The sequence below is a fragment of the Numida meleagris genome, chromosome 17, assembly GCF_002078875.1.
Source record: "Numida meleagris isolate 19003 breed g44 Domestic line chromosome 17, NumMel1.0, whole genome shotgun sequence".
In the NCBI taxonomy this organism is placed as follows: domain Eukaryota; kingdom Metazoa; phylum Chordata; class Aves; order Galliformes; family Numididae; genus Numida; species Numida meleagris.
The window spans coordinates 5,685,918-5,704,220 of NC_034425.1; the positions used below are offsets into that span (position 1 = coordinate 5,685,918).

Here is an 18,303-nt window from a genome sequence, read left to right on the forward strand (position 1 = left end):
AGGGCCAGCAGTGGAGGCTCGAGGTGCGCCTGAGAGGAGAGCTGAGGCGCTGTAGCAGGGACCACCACCAGCACATCGCCGTGGATGGGAGGGAGGAAGGGCAGAGGCAGCACAGTACCCAGCACCCTCCAGGGATCAGGGTGCACCCAGGGCCGTGCTGTGCTCCTTCCCCCAGCGCTGACGTGGGAATGGCCCCAGTGCAGCCGCCCACCGCCGCTCGCTGTGATCCAGGGTCCTGAGCTGACCTCGCTCCGCTGCGCCCACGCAGGGCAGGGATGGCCGAGTTACCGCTCCCTGCTGCGCTCTGCACATCCTCCTCCTGGCCGGGTGGCCTCAGGATCCATGGGGCTGGATGGCTGCGTGCTCTCAGGTCAAACAGTAGCTCCATTTTTTCCCTCGTGAGGGACCAAGAGCTTGCCCGGTTCCAAGGAAACTGCTGTGGATTTTTATTTTATTTTAGTTTTTTACCCATCGGCTCTTCTTTCTGAATCTTTCTGGGGCTTGGGGCTCTTTATGAGGATGCTCAGACCAGCGCTGGGTGCAGCCCCATGCAGAGGGGTGAACACCTCTGGAGAAGCAATGGGAGCAGCACACCAAGAGCTGCCAACCGCAGTGGCTTGGGTCTGAACCTGTCTGGGAGCTGTGTCCCTTCACATCGCGTGGCTGCATCCTCCCCAGCACATCCCATAGGGATGAGGTGGGATTCCGGGAGGCGCAAGGCCAAACCGCAGCGAGGGGAACGTCAAGATGGGGAAAAATGTCACCCCCTGAAACAATTAAACTGCTTAATAAAATCCGTTGCCTCTCGGAGTGCTCGCTGTTCTTTTCCGTTTGCCTTGGCTCAGCCACACTTACATCATGGCCCTATCGCGGGGCTGCCGAGTGGACGGGTTTGATTGCACAGGAAACCGGCGCTTTGGCAAACTTCTCTGCCCTGGTAAAGCCAGGCCAAGAGCTTAATGTCTTTGCTTTGCAGAAAAATTCTTCCCTGTCCTTTCCCTCTTTTCTTTCTGCAGCCCTTAACCATCACCCGCCAACTAGGCATCTGCCCCTTGTACGCCTCCTGCTCCAAGAGCGCCTGAGATGCAGATTAATTCCCCTTAAATCATGTTGTTTCATGTCCACGGACTGCATGTCCCCTCCCACCCTGTAGAGCTGAAGCACTGGAAGGTGCCGTGTGGAAACGTAACATAAAAAGGATATTTATGTAATGGAAATGCCCTTTGATTTTTTTTTAAGAGTTATGTCTTCATTATGAAAAAAAAAAAAAAAAAGATGTCCTTTCATCTAAAAAGCACCGTAGCCTTAGGCACGTGTGTGAATGTGTTGGGTGTTTAGCTGTGGTGGGTGACTTGTGGTCTCAATGTCGAGCTGGTGGTGACTGCTGTGCTCTGCTGGGACAGCAGCACCTTGGTCAGGAACTTGGAGTCCTGGGTTCTTTCCTTTGAAATAATTACTTGAGTGTTTTAAGAACCACGTTCTGCCCTTGGGAAAACTGTGGTAGAATAGCAAAGCTCAGAAATGTGTGGACATCGCTCGGTGTTTGGTTTGGTGACGATGGGTAAGTGGTGATGTCAAATCCATTGTCATCAGTTAAGTGTCTTTGGAGGTGGAAGCCAAGGCAATGCTCAGCCCTTTGCCACTGCTCATGTTGAGGTGGAGCTGATGGTCTTTTCTCCTCCTGGTGGTGTGGAGCCATGCCTCATGGAGCAGTGAGCAGGTGCTCAGGCAAATCGCAGTGTCCCTTCCATGAGCCAAACCTGATGGCGCACTAGGGACACCGCTATCCTTGGCCAAGAAGAGCTGCGCCGTTGATGGCCAATGCGTGTGACCACATTTTTCTGCAGTAGGGTGCAAACCATTGGCATTCCTGCTGGGGGGCATCTGCTTTTGGGATCCTTTTTCACAGCTCTTCCCTGCCAAAGTTGACCCCGTTAGCCCCAGCCGGAATGGGTGCTGCCTTCCTCCCACCCTGCTCCGGGGATGGACGGCAGCGCCCAGGCACGGACCCTTCCGAGTTCATAACTAATATTGACTTCAAAGGCTGTTTGCCTTCGGTGTCGGTCAGTCGTGTAATCCCGGCTTGTTTAGAGACGGCGAGCAAACAGAGAGCCAGGCCGTTAAAAGGGGAAGGGCGTGGGAGATGTATTGCTATTTACCTGTGGAACCGGGAGGAAAACTTGCCTGTCGTTCTCGCTAATAAATACAAACTGGAAGCACGGATAAACCCAAGGGGATTTATTAGTTTGCTTTACCAAAGGCAAACATTAAGACGAGCTGGCTCGGCCCCAGGGCTGCTTTTGGGCTTTTGTGTGCTGCAGCCTGGCGCCTATGGGCACCGATAAGGACGCGCTCTGTGCTCAGCCACTTGGGCTCAAGGCATTTCTTCTGCAATACTTCTGTCTCCCTTTGGCCCAGGCCTGGTCCTGCGTGGAAATGGGCACTTGTGTGGCCCTGCCTGGACTTTGGAGCCACCCCGGTGCCAAATTACTGCTGCCTTCCCCAGCACTGAGGGACGTGGTTAGTCAGCATGGTGGTAGTGGGTTGGTGGTTGAACTTAGTGAACCTAGTGGTCTTTTCCAACCTTAACGAGCCTATGATCCCATCTATCCCCTTCCTAGCACCTGCTTGCTTTTGGCTTGTTCATCCCGAGGCTTGGTGCATGCAATGCTGCTCAAGACATATAGACATGAATGATGGCCAAGGGGAACTGGATTTGCTTTTCCTCAGGTTTCGAATGTGGGATCCCCTTTTGGAGAAGGCTTAGGGGTTTGGAAGTTTTCTATCCTGCTTGGAAAAGGGGGAGCAGAGTGCAGTCAGGATGCAAAAGGCTCAGGGATGGTGTCAGCTTAATTATGTTTGCTTCAGTTTGAATAAAACCACATTAGAAGCCATGAGCCATTGCAGGGGGAGGAAGAACGGCTTTCCTGAGCCCCAACCATCCCTCCATTTGCAGTTTTCCCTTCTCATCCCTATACCTCTGCCCCAATTCATCCGTCCCTGCAGCATCTGGTCCACGTTTACAGGCAGCTTGAGATTGCTCCTATAACTGTGATTTTTCCCCTGAGTCTCATAAAACCCTTCTGCTGGAGCTGGGGGCATCCAGGCCCCCTCCAGTCCCAGTGCTGGAAGTGGGCAGGCTGGGAATGGGCTGCAGCTGCATGCAGGATACACTGGGCTGTGCTGGGTGCTGCATTGCTCCTGGCAGAGCAGCATTGTTGGAGATACATCTCCCATCATTCACCATCTGTTAAACTGGGTTTTTATTTTTATTTGTTAAAGGGGACATGCATGTTACATCTCTATCAGAAAACATAGCCAGAGCCAAAGCCTATGAAAGAGAATCATCCCATCAACTCATTTGGCACGAGCACAGAATTTCTCCCATCTTTCCCTAATCCATTATTTGGGACCTTTTCCCTCTGTGCTCTCCACCATCTCGCTCATACTGCTGTTTGTCTGATGATCAAGAGCAGCTGAAAACAAATCAAGCACAGTGAAAACCCTTTGGGGGGCTGCTTGGGCAAGATGTCAGGACAGCACAGCCCACCTCTTCAAGGAGGCACAGGTGCTGTGCATCAGCCTGCACAGCTGGGGAGCACTGAGGCACTTATCCCTTTGCCCTGCTCAGGTGCAGCTCGTTAGTGCATGGAGCAGGTGGGGGTTGCCCTTTAAATTGAGCAGGGAGGAGGTGGCCCAGAGCTTTAGGGGCTTGCTGGAGAGAGGAGGCTGTTTGCTGTGCTCTTCTGACTGGTGAGTTGGTGGCTTTTATTATTTTGCTCTTCTGAAATACCAGTTTTTGCAATGTTCTACTCTGTAAGAGGAAGGGGGATGTGGTTAGCTTTGGTTCCTTACTGCAGCTGGGAGAAAAGGTGATGGTGAGCTTCACCATGGGGCATGGGCTGGGGTCAGGCTTGGTCTAGAGCCACCCAGAAGGTGGGATTTGTAGGTGAGCCTGTGGGCAGTGGTATCTCCATGCTGGGATTTTCTCCTCGCCCTCCTCAGAGGGGGAACTGTTGTGTCTGGCCAGCTAAGCTGGGGTAGGGGCTTGTGTGCTCTGGCTGCTGTTGTGTAAGAGCTTGAAAAAGCTGGTCTCATCTTTATCAAAATGGAAAAAATGGAGTGTGGTTCATGGTACTCTATCACCCATGAGAAAGGTGAAGAAGGGCTTTTCTTGTTGTGTTTTGTGTTATAAAGCTCCTTGGCTTTTCAAGAGTAGCTGGGAGAACTGTGGGGAAATGTAAAAACACCTGGGGACAGACTGCTCCAGGCTCACTCAGCTCTGGGTAGAGCTGGTGCTTGCGGAGCTCCCTGTGGTCATGTTGTGGAAATGGCTGTGATTAGCAAGTTTACTTCTGATTGCCAAATCAGCCTGAAACAAGCCACAATTACTAGGGCTTTCTGTGGAAGAGCAGCTTTGGTCTCTGTAAGATGCATTTTTTTGTTGTGTAGAGCTTTACTGGTTTGATTCTTATGGCAGCAAACCCCACCTCTGAGCAAGGCTGAGCAGCTGGGGGTGGTTTTTGTCTTCTTGATGGATTTCCCAGCTGTCCTGGCTGTTCTCAAAGCCCCTCTACAGGTGTTCCTTACTTTCAATCATTGACCTGCTCTCTGCAGAAGCTGTGCTGGGCCTTTGCAGGAGCTGAGCTCACCTCTGTGCTAGAAAGGGTTGAGGGGAGGTAGGTGATGTTGAACCTCTCCTGGCTCTTGCATGGTGCTCTGGGCTCCTGGACTCGACCGATGTCCATGCAGATGAGCAGGGCTGGGGCTGCACGCCTCAGCCATTGTGTTGGTGTGATGCTGCCAAGAGATTTAGTGCGTGGAGAGGGCTGAACCCAGGAAAGAAATAACTGATTATTGTTTTTCGTTCTTCAGACAACACAGCTGAGCAAATCCAAGCTTGCTGTCTGTTTAAGGGCATAATCCTTTGTTTTCCCCTGGAAAAATCCTTTCCAGGAATCCAGAGATTTTCTAAGAAGGGCCAATCTGCAAAAATGGTGGCAAATATCTCTCTCTCTCCCATTGCATCAGGTATTTCTCAGCTGTTTCTTCAACTCTTCCTCTGCTTTCTCATCCTTATAGGCTTCCTGCCTCTTTCCTCCCTCCTGCACAGAAACTTGCTTGGGGAAGCCCCCACGGAGGGCACTGGTGATGCTGTCCTTCCAGGGCCAGGCTCATGTTCCAGCTTCCCCTTGGGCAAATCTCCCTTCCAGCTTGCTGATGACTTTCCTCAAACCCATAATCATACCTTTATCAAATCAGAAAGTGGCGTGGGCTGGGAACTGGGCTGCTAAAAGCTCCCTGCCCTGGCTGGAGCCAGCCCAAAGGGCTGAAAATGGGAAGGATGCTCTGTTCCCACTCACCTCCCGGTGCAATTTGATGGCACTTGCAACACATTCTCTCCAATCACCTCTGGAAATAACCGGAGTTTGAGCAGACTGTGGTCTCGCTGTGTGGATGCCTCTCATTTATTTCAATCCTCCCTGGCCCTGTTTGTAATTGTAATGCCCATAGGGTTTTATAGCCCTGAGGCCCATATGCGTGGTGCTGAGTTGAGGGTGCAGCCTGCCTGCATTGCCGTGAGCCCCCCTGCTTTGGGGGATGCTTTGGGAATGTGTTTTGCATGGTTCACGTGGGGACTTGGTGCATGCATTGCATCCTGGTAAATCCGTGGGAGGAGCAGCAGAAGCATCGGGGTCCTGCCAGCCCCAATCCTGTAGGAATGTCGATTAGCCCCAAAGCTGCTTGGGAGCAAATGCTCAAAGCTAAGCTCGTTTTCCCCTCTAAGCCTTCATGTTTCAGTTGCCTTCAAGGAGAGGAAATTCTCCTGCAGGAAATACCTCCCTCTGCTCGCTTCTGGTGAACAGGAGTCAAACCTTCCCATCACGGACAGGACACGGTGGCCTTCAGGTCATGCAGGCTGCTCCTGGGGGGCCTGCTCTCTGTGCAGTGCTGGTTGATACCAGCTGGGTATTGTAATGGCCAAACCTTCCTGGAGCGTGGTCTGGTGTCCTCCCCCTCCTCTTTAAATTAATGTGCCAGCCGTCTCTCACCCTAATTAAAACCAGCAAAGAGAGCTGGACCAGGACGTAGCTTTGGAGGCTGTAAAATTCTAGGACAGTTTTATGTAGAGCAATTAAAAGGAAGGTAAAAAAAAAAATTGTTAAGAAATTAAACACTAATTACTTTTTTTTGCCAGCTGAACTGCTTTGGCAGCGGGGCTGGAAGTGGGATGCAAAGACCTGGGAAGGTCGGTTCTCTGCTGCCATAAATCAAATTGATCAAATGTTCCTTTGCTTTTTAGCAGTGTAACTCATCTGCTGTCAATTAGCCTAAATCACATTTTTTCAATTAAACAGGCTTAGAGGTCTGATAGCAGAGTCTGGTGGGGAGGGGAAGGGAAAGGCACAGCCTGGCTGTGGGCAGCAAGGTGGAAATATCTTTTTTTAAAGGTGTGATTCCATTTTAGTGTTTTCCATATAAAAAGCAATATTATTGTCTGAGCTGTGGGGAGTACTAAGAGGTGGAAAGGGAGTTGGGGGGGATGGGGCGGGGTGAGGCGACCTGTGGGGATCAGGTGGAGCAATCTCAGCTCTAGGGATGCTGCAGGCAACAAAATTCCTTTGGGATGAGCTCCAGGTATTCTCTTAAAAACTCATTCCCTGTGGTAGGGTGGAGGTTTGCAAGATCAGTGATGGGCAAAGAGGCTGCCCCTGGGGCTGTGGTGTGACGGCATGCTTGTGCTCCTGGGAAGGTGAAGTCACCCCATCCCTGTGCAGCCAGCAGTGGGAGGAGGTGGCTTGTGTGACAAGTGGCATAGCTTGCCTTGGATGCTGGGGTAAAGCGTTATTTCCTCTCCTCGTGCGTGGTCTTGCTCATTGCATGTTTGCTTGACTGGAAAAGAAAAACAGACTGAAGAATTTGGAAGGGCAGTGTTTGGAGTAGGCAGCTCCTTTATAAACCTTCGTCTACTCTGTTTGCTGGTGGTGTTTTTAAGGCACAAAAAAAAAACCCACACCAATCTCTCTGGACTGGGAAGAGAGGAGGAAGCAGCTGGAGTGGAAGGGGCAGTGATCCCAGGAGGAGGCAGAAATGGAGGTGTGTGTGATGAATTGGAAAAACATGGAAGTGCAAGGGACAGGATATAGGCATGATCCCTGTGACTGTCTGCCTGTGGCCAAGCAAGCTTCCAGCTCCACAGCTTGCTCATTCAAGGCTTTGCAGGAGCTGATGGTCTGGGGCAGGTGAGGGCACTGCTCCCATCCCACTGCCCTGCTCTGGGGCAGGAGATGTGCTGGGGTCCTCCTGAAGCCCTCACGGCCTCATCCCCCAAATGCTGACAGTCTCAGAAGGGCCCAGGCCTCCTGACAAGCCCCTGCAGGTTGCCCTGTTGGGAAAACCAGACTCATTTATTAATATACATCATGTTAATTGCTGTAATTGGGAGGCTGGCTTCCCTCTCCTGGGGATGTGGGTGTGTGCTGCGGTGTGGAAATGTGCAGAGGAATGTGAGGGGGGAATTGCCCCTGTGGTTGTGGTGGTGATGACTGGTTTGTGTTGTGTTTGGGTTCATGTGCTCACAGAACAATGGGAAAAAGCAACCGTATCTCCCCATCTTTGCTACATCATTATTGCAGGCTAAAAATACAGCCAAATGGATATTTAAATGTTGATAGCATAATTCCCACTGCCACCTCTGCAGGCAAGCCCTGCAATTCAGAGAGTGCTTCCTTCCTCCTGACTTCACTCTGCACTCTGGTCTCAGAAGAAAGCTTTGTTGCCCACCTGGAGGAGCTTGAGTTGGGGTTGGGGTGAGGTCACAGCCTACAGGTTGACAGTCATGTCACCGTGCCATCAGCAGCAAAGGACCTGGAGATGTGTGACCCAGACACCCCTCAAGGTTCTCAGGCTTTGCTAGCACAGCTGTATTGGTGAGCAGCAGAGGGAAGGAGGAGATCTAGCTCTTGGTTCTCAGCAGGACTGGTGTTTTCTGACCCATCTGTGAGGTTATGGGTGGCTCAGGGCAATGCATTGTATCTCTCTTGCAGGGGATGTTGACCTCAACTCCATCCATGTCTGGGTGGCTTTAGCAGCAGCGCATCCGGGGCTCTGCTGGAGGTAAAGTAGGCAGCAGAGCCATGAATTGCTGAGGTCCTGGAGGAGTTTCTTAGCCCAAGAAAGAAAAAGAAACATATCTTTATGGCCATGTGGCAATGCCATGAGAAAGCTTGCTTCAGGGCTTCTGCAAAGCAACAGAGTAAGGTCCCAGGGTGCTGCTTGGAGCCGTGCTGTGCTCTGCCAGCAGCGCGTGTGTCCTCGTGAGCTGGGTCTGCTGCTCCAGCTCTCCTGCCCTGTACCAACATTTGCTTTGGAAAAGCAGCATTAGTGGTTTCTGGAACGTGAGCCATCTCACCCGCCATCAGAAAACAACAAAACCAAACCTGTAATTGCCTTTGGTCTTAAGCAATTTGAGCTGGGTGTGAAATGGCCACGGAGGCTTGAAAAGCGCAATGTGCTGCGGAGCTGTGCAGGGATGAGGATGCTGCCGGCAGAGTGGCAGGAATAAGAGGATGGAGGAGGGTGCAGGTGGGGACCCCTGCTTTTGCTTTGCAGCCTCGTTCAGTAGTAAGCGTTATCCCAAAGTGAAGCCCCCAGTGCTGGCAACAAACTCAATGTGATTCCCTGGCTTGGCTGCTGCCTGCACTGCTGGGTGAGCGGTGCCACGAGCCCTGCACCCAGCCGGGTGTTCGGAGCTCCTGTGGAGGATTACCAGCAATAGAGAATTAAGCATCGCATTTCCTGATTTCCCTCCTGTCAGCAGTCCCGTGTGATGCTTGTAGCCCTTCCCCCTGCCTGGCTTTCTGCAGTCATTAGAATTCCTTCTGGGAAAGGGGAAAAAGCGGCGGGGGGAGTAAATCTGATTTAATTACAACGCTGCAACCTGCATGGCCCCGGCGGCTCGGTGGGTTTAATCTGATTTGGAGCAGGGAGGCGGTGCAGCGGCTGCTGCTGGCATGAGCGCCTGCTGCACATGATGGGCTTAGGGCAGAGCCAGGTGCTGGCTGCCCCAGGGCTGGGATGGGGACCTCAGTGCTCAGCTGCAGGGAGGGCTCTGCTATCATTTCTTGATGCTCTGGAGGAGGCAGGGTCCTGACAAGGAGGGGTTTCCATTGGAGGTTCCCTGGCTTGAATGTGTGCTCTGGTGCTCCTCCAGCTGCTCTGCACGAACATGTCCTTTGGGGTTGCTGGTCCTGAAGCTCAGCGGATGGCCTTGGGCTTTCAGTGCATTGTAATCCACTTTGCAGTGTCCTCCAGCACTGAGGGAAGTTGCTGCTTCCTGGGAGAAGTACCTTGGGCTCTGGCATCTGCCCACCTTGTGAGATGTCACCTCTCCTGGGTCTCAGTATCATAGGGGTAGGACGGGAGCTCTGGGGATCGTCAAGTCCCTGCGCATGGAAAATCACAGAGGAAGCAGAGTGAAAGAGATGGAGATTTCTCAGCATGAAGGAGAGAGCAGGTTTTCTGTCAGGATCCAGAGGATGTAGGGGAAACTTCATGAGGAGCATCACAGCAAAAAGACAAGGCACCTACAGGAGCGTGGAGAGCCAACAGCTGATGTGGCTGCGGATCTCCTGTCCTTCTCTGTGTAGCTGCCTTTGGGTGGTTTAAAGGGGACAAAAAAGAGAGAGTGATCAGTGACAAAAGGGGATGGAGTTGGGATCAATTTGGAAATCTGGGTAGCTGGGAAGAGGTAAATAGCCCTATGTGGCTGGAATGCAGTTCACCTGGTGTGGTCTGTGGTCATGTGAAGTGCATGGTCCCAGCTCTCCATGGAATGTAGGATGTTCTGGGCTGGTGGAGAGAATAAAATCTCCCATCTCGGCACCACGCAGTGACCTGCTGGCTACCTGGCTGGTGAACTCCAGCCTCTCCCTACCCAGATGTGGGAGCTTTGGGCTTCCCCTTTTGCTGGGGCATCAGAGCATGCTGTGCGGTGGCACTGCTGGTGCACAGGGATGTCCTCCTCAGTGGCACCAGCGTCTCTCAGGATGTCAGGAGTTAACGGGCCTCTGTCCTTGATGCTCTCCCACCAAATTCCCACCCCTCCTCCCCTCCTGAGCCTCCTGGGGCTGCGAGCAGGGCGGAAATGTCACCTCCCACCCTGTCTGAGGCTTTGGCACGGAGGATGGGGAGGACACACCCGGTCGGAGGCGGAGGAGAGGCCAGGGCCAGATCCTGCGAAAAGTAAGAGGCTGGCAAGAAGATTTTGGATAAGGGCAGGAGTGTGTGGGAGGGGACTATAAATCCTGCAGAAGGATCTGGTGAAAGGTGATGGTTTGACAGCTCTGGAGCCCTGAATCCGCTTGGCCCATGTGGTGTTGGCAGGAGCAAAGCCGCCTTCCAGGGCTGTGGTTTGCTTGGGCACTGGAGTGCTTTGCTTCCAGTGCATGCTTTGGTCCTTAAAGGCTTTTCCTCAAGACTAGAACAGCCACTTTCTGCAGTGACTGGAAAAGCAGCTTGCTGCAGAGAGTTAGGTGTAGGAAAAGAAATGTCCCCAAATCCTCCTGTCTGAGCTCATCTTTCAAGGAGTGAGAGCTTCCTGGTGTTACCCGGGTATTGTGCACTTCAGGGAGGATGGCTCTGTGAAGATGGGGTGACAAAGCAGTGGCAGCTGAGAACTGAGCATTGCAGGAGCATCCCTGCAGGATGCATTGTGCATCCTGTTTGCTGGCCAGGATGCACTTGGGAGGGAACAGCAAATTGCAAATGACAGCTGCAAGTGCCCTGCAGGTGCTTTGGCTTCTTGCTGTGATGTACCTCTGAAGTTTCTCTTACATCTGCTGGAAAACCCGTATTCTCCTTTACCGCTGTGAAATCTCCATCTCTTTCACTCTGGTTCCTCCACTGCATGTGATTCTCTGTGAGCCTGCCACGTGCTGGCTGTGACTTCCTAAGCTGGGCTGTCACTGTGTGGGGACGGCCTGGGGACATGGGATGGAGAGGGGTGTTCTGAGCAGCCCTTGTGCTCTCTATTGGAGCAGCTGTGGGAGCGCTGCCAGGTGCAAGGACATGGAAATCACAAACCAGGCACTCCAAACCATGTGGTTTGAAGGAGGAAAAAACCGAATAAACCCATAATATATTTTGAGGTTCTTTTTGTTTAACTTTTGGGTTTTGAGCTTGAAGTGGAGCTGCTTTGTTTTCTGTGCAGTCAGGAGGTCTGGAGCCTTTCTGCAGAAGGGAAGAGGAAAACAACCGCCTATTTGTGCAAGTTCTGCATCAGCATTTGGAGAAATGCTGGGGCACTGGGGTTGGGCAGCACTTCCAGGGCCTGTGGGGGTGATTTCAAGGAAGGAAATAGCATTTTCTCATCTTTTTTGACCAGTTGAGACGCATCTCATTTGTAAAGTGATGGAGGAAGACTGTGAGCCTGATTTCCTCAGGCTGCTGAGGTTTTACATTTCTGCTTCAAAACAATGTTTGCAGTATGTCCTCCTGAGGGGCATCAGCCTTCCCCAGCACCTCCTGCTGAGTGCCACAGGCTGGGGAGTGTCCTCTGCTCTTGGGCTGGTGGCTGCTGTGGGAGCATCCCTGGGCACAAGTTGGGGCTGCTCTGTGCTGGTGCTTGGAGAGATGCACATGGGACCAGTGCAGGCTGCACTGCAAGGTTTTACTGCTGACACAACCACAGTCTGCTTCGATTGCAGACTGTCAAGATCTGCTTTCATTTTAAGAAACTGGCCCCTTGCTACAGCACGTGCCCCCAGCCCTTTCCCTGCAGCAGCATGCTGTACCTCTTACCTGCTGGCAGGCACTTGAATTTCAGCTCACAGCCCTTGCTGGGCAGTGCTGGTGCGGGGGGAGCTTTCAGAGCACTCTCACTCAATAACTCAGCCCTGCCTACAGCGCTAGTGAGGTATTTTACACTCCACCAAGGCAGATAATTAATCATTCCTGAAGAATGCAAAATGCTTCTGGATGTCCTCCCCAGCCTCTGTTTTTTAAAGACAAACAGGGATTCTGGAAACCCAGCGCCCCTCTGATGTAGGGCTTTGGGATGAGAGGTGTAAGGGCTGGCTGGCTTTTTGGGGAAGCAGTAGCAGGAGTGTGATGGGCTGGGGTATGGATGTTACCTGGTGCCCATTGGACTTGCTGGGCTGAGCATGGATGCTGCTGAGTCCCAGCTGTCTGTCAGAGATTTCCAGGATCCTTCTGCAGTGGGCATGTGGCAGCATGTCTTGGAGCTCAGCTCGGTAATGCCAAGTGATGCTGATGACCCTTTTTGGTTGCACCCTTTGGTTTCCAAAGGGTGATTCAGGACAGGCTGGGGATTGTGGGCAGTGAGGAGAAGCCTCTTGGAGGAGTCACCTGCCAGGTCTGCAGAGATGTTTCTCCTCCAGCATCACCACCTGACGGGGAGGTGGATGCCACATGTCAGTGCTGCTGAGAGCGAGCCAGCCCTTTGTTCAGCTGTCTCCTTGAAATGTTATTGTGGTTTACTTAATTAAAAACACAGAGCGTTATTATGGGAATGACAATGAATTAAAAAGATTAAATCTAGGAGAATACCTATCTGACCATCTAATCCAGCCCAACTCTGCTGTTCTGAGGTATCCTCCTTCCGCACAGTTTGAGCTGCCTCAGGTGATGTTTGCTCCCAGTTCCCCACAGGAAGCTTTCCATGGCCTATTAGAGCCCTTTGTAGAAGCGAGCGGGCTGGTTTCCCATTCACCTCCCAGCTGTGTTTCCACCCAGCAGCAGTTTACTAACAAGCCTGGCCAGCCTGGCACAAGGCTCAGCTCCTCCTGGTGCTTGTGCCCTTGGGCAACCTGGGAGTGGGATCCCTTTCCTCTCAGCTGCTTTTTCCAAAGCTCTGTGCCGGCAGTTTGGGTTGAAGCAGGGAGTGCTGGCTGGTAAGCCGAGCAGCTCTTTCTGTGCATGCAGGCTGCAGGCCTTCCTGCTGAGCACAGTGAATATGCATTTTGGGACAGCTTTTAGGCTGTTGGTTTGGGTTGTTTTTTTTTTTTGCCTGCCTCAGTCCAGTTGTTCTGGAGCAGAGCAGAACAGAACCTTTGGGCTCAGTGGTGTTGTGGTGGGGTATCTGAAATCCAGGGGGAAATCCTTGAAGAGCCTTCCCATTTTCTGCCAGAGAGAACCTACAGCTTCTGCAAGCTTGCTGCTCTGTCAGTGTGCAAAAGTGGGTGTCTGAGTGCTGTGCATGGGGTGGGGATGGAGGATCCACCTGTTGCCCAGCTGGGCTGGGGGAAGGAGAGAAGCACTCGATTAATTTAGGTGCACTGCCAACACGCCAATCATTGCTGTGTTGCAAATGGGGCTGGGAGACCTTGGCCAGTACATGGCACAGCTCCTGTGAGCAGGCAGTGGGTGCTGGCTGTGCCATAGGAAGTCCAGCCCTCGTGAGCTCCCCGCTGAAACGCGCCCTTTGCAAACACCACTGCTGCTGCTGCCTTGGGTGCTTGCTCAGCTGCAGGAGCAAACAGCTCCCAGAGCACTCCAGCACTTTGCGCTTTTATATACATGCAATGGGCACATAAAAGCAATGCAATTCCTTTCCTAGGAGATCTCTTGGACTTCATGATTTGCTTTGAAGCATTGGTCTTTGGGGGTGTGCTCCAGTCACCCAGAAACAAATCTTCCTGGCGGCCTGTTGCAACAGAACTGTCATTTTTAAAACACAAACCACGAAGCTGAGATTGTTTACTGCCATGGCTCTAGAGGCTGAAGCTTTAAGCAGAGCTGCTAGTTCTCGACAGCCCTGTATTAGTCATGGGAACTGGCAGTGGAGAACTGAAATTAATATTTGCAGAACCCCCCCCCTCCCTGCTCCTGCTCTCTCCTGAATGCGAGGAAAATTTTCACCTCCAGCCCGATTTCCCAGTACGTGATTGAGAACATGTGAATCCACAGCGACTGAACTGCCAGTGACCTCTGGGGAGCAAGTGGGTTAATCAAAGCTGCACTCTTCCTTGCACTTCAGTCGCTAAAGCTCCTGCATTTCCTCCTGATGGCTGATAAGGAGGGATTGAATTTATGAAAGAGATGAAGATGTTTGGATAAGCAGCAGCACCACAGCGAGCCTGTCTGACAAGTCAGGGCCTGAAGGAAGCCAGTGGAGGGTTTGGTGGTAGTTTTCCCAGGTTCCTTCCCCCAGCTGTTGCTCTTGGTGGGGACCCAGCTGTGCACGGTGCTGTGCAGGTGTATTGCTGCACTTGCACACTGAAGTGAGGTCCTCAGCTGCATGGCAGCTTGCAGACCCCAGGACTGCAATGCAAGTGGTGGCCACTGTCACTGCTGCAAAACTGCTGTCACTGTAATGTGCAGCTCCCATGGAGGTGCTGCTGGTGGCAGTGACTATGCCGTGAGCCGTGGGGTTCTGTGCACCCCAGAAATGCTTGAGCTCTTCCTCATCCCCAGCAAAGAGTGTGTGCCTTTGAGATGTGTTGGTGCTGGTGGCTACGAGCAGCCTGGTGCTGGCAGAGCCCTGTGTGAGGGCACTGTGGCATCCACCTTTGTTTCCATACCCTGGTCCTAAATAAAGAAGGTAGGAGTGTGTTACTGAACTCATGTTTGATCATTTCCATGCTCTTTGGGCCATACTTTGCTATGCCGGAAAGGCCAACAACTGTCTCGGAGATCATTATCTCCCCCATATATTTTTAGATATCCCTTATCAATGCTGCAAGAAGGTGAATCATATGTTTTGAAGGGAGCTGCTTCTGTTCCAGATGTCTTTTGGAAAACACAGGGAGGGGAGAAGGGTGGCAGAGCGGGGAATGACGGCATAGCATGAGGCATTCCCTTGGCTGCTGGCCCAGTAGGGATGGGCTGAGGGCTGCTCGGGGGCTGCTGAGCCCCTTTGCAGTGCTTTGGGTTTGTACTCAGTGCTCCCTGTGGGAGAAGTCTCGCAGCTCTTGCAGTGAGCAAGGGCTGGGCTGTGCTCCCCCAGAAGCAACAAGCTTTGCTGCTCTCTGGGCTGCTTTTCTCAACCCCTTTCCTGCTCAGAAGGTGGAGAAACCTGCATGTTGCTCCTCAACTTGGAAAAACTCTCTTGAAGGCTTCTTGCCTTGCAGGTGGCATTGGGAAAGTTAAAGCTCCAGAGCTCTGGGCACAGTCATTGCCCCCTCCTTTGACATCCCCCCACCTGTGCAGGAAAAAGCAATTCAGGTGATGTCTCCATTAAAAAGCTGCAGCGCTGAAGTGGCTGTTTGTGCTGAGAGGGGAATGCCCACAGGTAATTCATCTTGACGTTTATAGAAAGCATAAGGGTTTGCTCATTCATAAACGAAGGAACAGGGTGTTTTTCTGCATTGGCTGAGCTCTGGGGCTGCTCTAGTGTTATTGTAGCTGATTGTAATCGTTTCCGGACGTGCCCCAATATGCCTACGGGGGGTTGCATGGGAACAGTAACAACGTGGGACCAGAGAGCAAACCTGTTGGGCAGGAACGGCCCGAGGAGGGCTGACAGCTCCTCTTCCTCCCCTGCTTTTCTGAATGGCAGTGGAGGGAGAGCCCGGGGAGGTGCTGGCACCAAGTGTGACAGTGCAGCGGGTGCATAGTGGTTGTAGCTGGAGAGCATCCTGGTGCTGGGCTCTGCGAGCTGCAGCTCGGAGGAAAAGTGAGGAATGCTTCGCTTTCAGGACAGGCTGTTTTTTGAAAATGGTTTTTCTTGCTCGTTGTCCGAGCACAGATAGAGGGAAAACCCGCTCCCTGGTGCAGGAGCAGAGGGACTGGCTCCAGCCTTGTGCTGAGTGGAGGTTTCTTGCTGGTGCTGCTGATGCGTTGCCTTGGGTTGCTCTGCAGCTTCCCTGAGCACAAGCCTGTGCTCTGGAGCAGTGCAGGCTTTTTGTGCAAATGCCCTGGCTTGCAGAGCTTTCTTCTTGCAAACGGTGCATCCATTGGCTGCTCTTGGCAAACCTTGTTTAGCAGAGCGGAAGACTGGAGGAGCTCCCCAGTCTTTGCTTTTGAGATGCTCAAATCTGTTCCTGGCACCGAACCAGATTATATTGGATTATCCTGAAGTCTGCAGTGATACTCTGCATTTTGTGGCTAGCCTTATGGCATGGGGCTGCTGAGCAGCCAAGGTATAAGTGTCCCTTGGTAATCCAGCTCATTAATGAGCTCAGCCTTCTTCCTGCTGAATGAGTAATTGTGGCAAAACCGCATGTGGAGGAGCAGCAGATGAGATGCACTGGACAAGACCTGTGGATCTCACTTTGGGTTCTGTAGGCTCTAATCCTGGTTGCTGCCAGCAATGTGTGCTCCTTCTGGGATTAGTGTTGGGCACCTGGTGCTTCCTGATCCATTGTAGCTGCTAGCCTGCGAGTTGTAGACCTCAGGAAAATGTGGAAAGGTAAAATGAAGAACATTTCCTCTGCCCATCCACCCATCTGGTGCTTGCTCCTCACCCTCAGGATGTGGGGCTGCTGCAGGTCCCCATTGCTCTGTCCCCAGGGCTGGTGGCAGCACCGAGGTCCTCGTGCCTCATCCTCTGTCCCCAGCCAAGTTTTCCTCCCATCTCTTGGGAGCGGCCGAGCCTCCGTTTTGGCAACAGCGCCTCTGGGGAGTGACGTGCCCGGGTGTTTGAGCAGGTGAGCTGTGACTCAGTGTACCCAGCTGCCACCGGCACCGTGCCAGGGTCACCGGGGCTGCTGGGAGGGGGGCCTGCTCCTGGGCTGGGGGCTGCGGCAGGGTCCTGAGCTCGTTGTAGGGGACACTGTGTGCGCGTACGCTGCTTCTGGGGAGCTTGGGTTAATCTTGAGTGCACACAGTGCCTCATCCCTGGCGCTGGGTGAGAGGGGTGAGTCACCCGTTGAGTCACGCGGTTCCCATGCCAGGCGGGGGACCAGACAGGGGACACTGCCTGCACTCAGATGTGTCTGAGCTGCTCGCTCCGGACCTCTGTGCTGCTGCTGTGTTAATCCTGCGTGCTCCTGGTGCTGCCACCTGTGTTGGCCATCAGTGCAGTCCCTGTCCCCCTCCTTTCCCCCGTGGCTCAGTTTTTTTCAGCAGTGATTTCACTAGCAATAAATCAGAGCCCGGTGCCGTGGTGCAGCCCCTGCCTGCATAGTAGCTGCTCTGTTTGTCGCTGAGACTTTCCATGCTGACGCTGTTGCAAAGTGCTGGTCTCGGTGCAGTGTGACCACTGTCCACCTGCACGGGGTTCCCACCTGCTGAGCTGACCAGAAATGCTCCAAACTCAGGGTAAAAATCCCAAATACTACAATCAGCTTGGCGTTAACCCCAGCAAACTTCAACCTGCTGGTGCTCACTTGAAGCAGACGTGCAGCAGACCTCCTGGCAATGGGATGTGATTGCAGCGTTTTTGAGGCACAGTGGTGAAGTTTTGGGGAGCTTGCCCTGCAGGGCTGCCCTGAGCTGCTGGCTCTTGCAGCGGGTGGGTGCCTCACTCATGGCAATTTCCCCATTTCACTGAGTCTACAAATGAGTTTAACACAATGCACTGCTCCCAAAGTACGGTCCCCGGGCACGATGTTGTCACACCCCTGGGGGTGCTCAGGCTGCAGGGTCACCCTGCGGTCCCTGCCGTGGGGCTGGGGGTGAGGCCATGACATCACCTCCACCGCTGCCCATTGGCTGCCCCACTGGTGATGTCATGGCTTTCTTCCCTGCCCATCCCTTGGTTTTCTTCCTCGCTGGGATGTGGTGTTGCCATGGAGATGTGACCCACCCGTGCTGCGCTTGTCCTGCACTGGGCGATGCGTGTGCTGGAATGGGAACACTTGGAAACAAGTTTGCTTTTTCAGATGAAATAAAGCCTCGCGTGTGGATGCTCGGTGCAGGATGGGATGCTTGCCTGGACACAAACTCACGTCTGATGCTTTGGGTCTGGTTTCTGGAGCTGCCTTTAGGAAGCTGTTGTCTTTTGCTAAACAAGCTGAGTGCAGCTTGTTGCCTGCCTGAAGGCTTGAAATCTTCCACTAGCCTTGAAATAGTGCACACTGAGGAGCTGGAGAAAGAAAGTTAAGAAGAAACTTCCAAAACACTACAGAAGAAACACTTTAAAAAAAAAAAAAAGCAGAGTAGAGATTTCAGAGGCAGAGTGGTTGGAAATGTGCGCTTTGTGAAGTGAGATAAAGCACTCAGCCTCTCTGAAGCAGCATCCAGGGAGCGCATCCTGCAGTCACCCCACACTGCAAACCCCTTCCAAGGGCAGAACATCGCCCTTTGCCCCTGAATTCAACTTTGCCCTTGCCTTGGCAGGATTAACATCTCATGAAGATGGACAACCTGATTGCAAAGAGTTAATTCCCACCCCCCGCC

At 52.7% G+C, this 18,303-nt stretch overlaps 1 long non-coding RNA gene across 1 annotated transcript in view; it reads left to right on the forward strand.

The window, feature by feature from the left end:
- The window catches only part of LOC110407324, a 161,528-nt gene that overhangs the window by 39,077 nt on the left and 104,148 nt on the right, over window positions 1–18,303 (forward strand). Inside the window, exons 3-4 of the long non-coding RNA XR_002443858.1 lie at window positions 3–3,753; window positions 13,580–16,610. This is a non-coding gene — a long non-coding RNA (uncharacterized LOC110407324). The remainder of the gene's footprint in view (window positions 1–2; window positions 3,754–13,579; window positions 16,611–18,303) is intronic.